Source organism: Mus musculus, chromosome 8 (assembly GCF_000001635.26).
Source record: "Mus musculus strain C57BL/6J chromosome 8, GRCm38.p6 C57BL/6J".
NCBI classification, from domain to species: domain Eukaryota; kingdom Metazoa; phylum Chordata; class Mammalia; order Rodentia; family Muridae; genus Mus; species Mus musculus.
The window spans coordinates 110,168,213-110,173,358 of NC_000074.6; positions in this window are offsets into that span (position 1 = coordinate 110,168,213).

The following is a 5,146-nucleotide window of genomic DNA, read 5'->3' on the forward strand; positions in this document are numbered from 1 at the left end:
GCTGGGGCTGCGCGCCACGCTGCCTTTATATGCAGCCCGGAGCTGCGCCGCGTCGGGCCGCCGGAAGGGGGCGCGCACACTCAGGGAATCGCGCAGGGCGCGGCGCTGCACGGGCGGGGGCTCTTCTCTGCCAGGGTTCCTGGGGACCGGGAGAGAGTGTTCAATGAGACTTCTGGGTGCCCTCCGGGGACACCGCAGGTATTTAGCTGGAAATGGGGAGAGGCAGCTCCTGCCTTCCCTTCCCTCTGTCCATCTTGAGCACACCCAGTTTCTAGTCGCAGCAATAGCATTATTAACAAGTAGCAAAGCTAAGATTTGAGCCCAGAACTCTTCCTGTCCTGTGACTCCCTCGAGGGGTACCAGGATTGCAGGAAAGCAGGGTTCTCAAGGTTTTACCGTAGGTGGACAACTGGAATCGACAAGGTGCAATGAGGATTCAGATGGGAATGGAGGAACTACTCCACTGTTCAGTAACCCACTTCCCTCCGGTATCTGTCACATCCTGCAGACTTTTAGACCTTTATCCAGGTAGTAGCAGACTGGAGCCTCCCGTAGTCCCGTAGGTAGATGGCGGTAAACTCTGACCCAAAGATGTGCTGAACTTCTGTTAAAGAAAACAGACAGCAAGCACAGCACACCGTGGGGTCTCCTCAATCAGAGAGCCAGCCTCCGTCCCATATCCTCCCTACTCTAAAGGTCTGCAGTGTGTGCTTGCTTCTTGGACACCTTACCTTCAGAGCAACAGCAAGCACCCTGCCCCTAAAAAGAAGGACAGAGACTTGAATTGCTGCTCATTAACATGTGCTAATGAGTGTTAGCTGAGCTGCCTTCGAAGGGAGAGCAAAAGAGAAGGAGGTGAGAATCTAAAGCAGGTCGCTAGGGGAGAGGAGAACCCGGGGTGGGGTGGGGGGGAGGGGGGGGAGCGGAGAAGAGCAGGCTGTTTCCTGGGGTCAGGTTGAGGTAGCTCGGAGCTAACCTCAAAGGGCAACATGGAGCCCAAGTTTCAAAACTGCTGGTGTGTTGCCCAGGCACACAGTTTGAGGTTGTTTACAAGAACAGACTGGGAAAGACGCAGCAAAATAGGCTAACTGTTGGGGCTTCTGTAACCCAGCATTCCTTGCTGCCAGGGCTGAGAAATTACTAAGCTAGAGTCCCCCAGCCTGAGTCTTGCCTTCGAGAAGGCAAGAAGGCTCAGTCCTAAAGAACAGTTGCAATAGAATCAAACTCCTCGGGTCTAGTTCCTAAACAAACAACAACAAAACCTCCACAACGTTGTTTGGCTTACACAGCCTGTCTGTGCCTTGGCTTTCCGAGTCTGTAAAATGGGTGTGTGGGTATTGACATCTTGGATTGTTCTGGGGATTACATGAGTCTGTGTTCCTGTCCTTTATGCTTGTGCTCTCTGGTGAGCTTGGAAAGGATTCCTTGATCAGAGGGAGCACTGGTCAGCTTTCCATCGCCATGGTAAAATACCAGAGGAGGTCGAGTTCAAGGAGTAAAAATGTTTATTAGAGGTTTCAGTCTGTGGGCAAATTTGGTTCATTGTTCAAGGGAGCTGTCATAGGCAGAATGTCATGGTGGGGGCCTGTGGGGGGGAGAAGGCTCCTTATCTTGTGGCCAGGAAGTGAAAAAGAGGGAGGGAGTTGAAAGGAGAGGAGGAAGACAAGAGAACAAGACACAGCCTCCATGGACATTCGAATGACTTGTTACCTCCCAGTTAGTCCTATCTCCTTCAGTGTATTCAGTTATGGACCTGTCAATGGATTGATCCAGAGAGGAAGTCAAAGCCCTAACCATCCATCCACTTTCCCTTCCCCAAATCCCACCTCTGAACACCCGGCCCACTAGAAGCCAAGCCTTTAACACGGAAGCCTTTGGAGTCTGTTCCAGATTCAAACTCTTAGCTTTCTGCAACCCCCACCCCACCCCGAAGTTGCTACTGCTTCCTAGAAGGGCGAATGCCAGGGTGAGGTCCAGGGGCAGATGAGATAGGTGATGTTTCCAGAATACCAGCTTTTAAACTCCTAGGCACCCAAGGGACTAGCCTCAGACCTCCTGGCTCTAGCATCTGCCCTCGGGGTTCCTTGGAGTTGCCTCTGGCTCCCTCCCAGCCTGGGTATGCAGGCAGAAGCTGTTTGCTGGGTCTGTAAACATCCAAGGCAGTGCCCGAGTCTTCCTTCCCAGGGCTGCTGAAGCCAGGGGAAGATGGCTCCGGGTATGACTACAAAGGACTGACCACTGTGGACCCCAAATGATGCATCGGGACAGTCTCCATTGTTCACTTTGGAGGCACCAAGAGAGTCTGTTTCTGGGGGCCATTTTTGCTTGTCTCGGTCGTGTGCCCTCATGGGGGACCAAAGGGTTTAAACAAGCTCCTTTATACTCAAATTCAGTCCTGCAAAAGTCACTTAGGTATTAGAAGTCCCTGCCTTGGAGTGAGATATCGGTGAGTTTAAAGCCAAATAACTAATTGGAAGGCTTTGGGTAGGAGGTTTAACTTCCTTGAACCTTAGCAAAAATAAAGATGTTGGTAATAATAAAATAGTCTCTTTTTATTCTAATTATTATTATTAATTATACAATCATATAATAATTGTATAATTAATAGTCAATTATTATAATTATATAATGAATGTTATTATTATTTTACTTATTCACTTTACATACTTTTCACTGCCCCCTCCTAGTCACCCCCTCCCACAATTCTTCCCCCATTCACTGTCCCCTTCTCATCTGAGCAGGTGGGGGCCCCCTGGGTACCCCCTCACCTTGTCACATGAAGTCTCTGTGAGGCTAGGCTCATCCTCTCCCACTGAGGCCAGACAAAGCAGCCCAGCTTAAAAAAAAAATCCCGTATGTAGGCAATGGCTTTTGGGGTAGTCTCTCCCGCAAGAGTTGTTTTGGGGTAGTTGTTCAGAACCCACATGAAGACCAAGCTGCACATCTGCTACATATGTGCAGGGAGGCCTAGGTCCAGCCTGTGTGTGTTCTTTGGTTGGTGGTTCAGTCTCTGAGAACTCCAGTAGTCTCACAAAGGACCACAAATGATGTAGTCAAGGGTCCTGTGTGTGGTCAGGGCTAAATGAAAGAGTAGATGCTGGTACCAACATGAGCAATAGGAACTTTTCCCGACATTCTGAGAGACTGGCCCTAGCCCACACCTGGCAACATGGGAGCCAGATTCCTCTTGTCTGCTTAGCTTGCCCAACCTCCAGCTGAGGCCACTGACCGTGAAAGTCTCACATGGTTTCAAATGTCTGAGGTTTCGTTGCTCTTCCAGGACTTCTGTCTGAGTCTTATGACAGCTGTGATGATGATGGTGATGATGATGGTGGTGGTGATGGTGGTGATGGTGGTGGTGGTAGTGATGGTGGTGGTGGTGGTGGTGGTGGTTGGTGGTGATGGTGGCGGTGGCTGTGGCTGTGACTGTGGTGGTGGTAGATGCTGGTGTCTGTATGTGCCTTCACCAGTGGTTGTAACGTTTGTTGGCCCTCACAGCTACCCTCTTAGGCGTTCTATATAAGATTTAGACTTTTCTTCAAGATAAAGAAACCAAGGCTGGGAGGAAACAATACCCAAGTAGGGCCTAGCAGAGTCGGGTGCTGAGGTCACTTTGTCTCCTTTGGGAACCAAGATCTTTGAATGTCAGAGGCCATGTTCCTAGGCAATATCTAGAAAATACTCCCTAGGCCCCCAGCTACCAGTGCTCTGTATAGTGTCTCCCAGTGTCTCCCAGTTGACCAGTGACTAGATCCTTTCTTTTCCAAAAGAACCAGATTGGGTGTGGCTTTTTGTACCACCATCCCCAGTCCTCTGACTGTCCCCTCTGAGGGCTGTTGCTGACACAAGGGGGTACAGTGAACAGATTTTCCCCCATGACGCCTTTCTCCCAGGTACTCAGGAAGTAAAGAATCCAAATCTGAGATGCCAGAGATGGGCCGGCAAACACCTCGCAGCCCATGGTGGGCAGCACTGACTGGCAGTGTCCCTCCGAGCACCTGGTGTTATTTTGGAACACTTCAAAGGACACTGGGAGCACATCCTAGGGCCTCCCTCGACCTGCAAATGCCTTTTCCAGATATTGCTTCTTTGGTCTTTATAATGGTCAGGCCTGGCTACCAGGGTGCCAGCGAGCTGGCCTGGCTTCCCAGAAAGGAGGATGAAAGGGATGCAGGAGCCCAGCAGTTTCCATGGAAACGGCTCGAGGTGGTGGTGAGAATAGAGTCCAGAGGAACCCAGAGATGGGAACAGGACTTTTGAGTAACCCAGTCTTAAGCTTGGAATCTTTGGGGAAAAAAACAAAAACAAAAACAAAACAAAACAAAACAAACAAACAAAAAACAAAACCATCTCCCTGTGCACAAGGGACCTCGGTCAGAGCATAGTGACACATGTCAGAAGAGCAGGGATGGGAGGAGGTCGGTGATTGTTAAGTGACCTCCTGTTACAAAATGCAGACACACAGGGGTCAGGGGCTCAGGGTCCTGAATCACACTCCTGTCTTGACTCCTGGATGCCAACAGCACTGTCAGGTGCCAGCCGTGCGACCCCAGGTGAGGTGGCCACACTCTCAGCCCTGGTAAAGCCTTGGAAGGTGTTAGGAGTTTTAGGGGAGGTAACATGTAGGATGAACCTTGCATGACCTGGGCATGATAAGCAGATGCTATTGCAAGTAGGAAAACTGAGGCAAGCAACAGAGAGTCTCATCTAAAGGGCACAGTTATCCCCACCAGTCCAGGTCACCGCTTTGGTGAAGATATCAAGTCCCAAAGTGGACAGAGCTGCAGGGACTGCATCTTGATTTGCTGGTTGGCAGGAAACTGGGAAGTCTGGAATTGCAGCAGCCATCTTGATTATCCAAGGGAAGACGCTAGAGTGGCCGTGAGTGGGAGGGAGGGAGGGAGAGAGAGAGAGAGAGAGAGAGAGAGAGAGAGAGAGAGAGAGAGAGAGAGAAGACACTGAGGATCAAACCATTCTTACAAAAGGCAGGATAGAGGGACTGAAAGAAATGGGGCCCCAGGTGCCATCACTCGAGCTGCTAGATCAAGCTGAGCCTGAAGCATTGTAGGACTTAGTTACACTAGTCAATACACATAGCCATGAAGACTTCTCATGGCAGCTTGCTTCCTGCCTCCTCCTTCCCTCC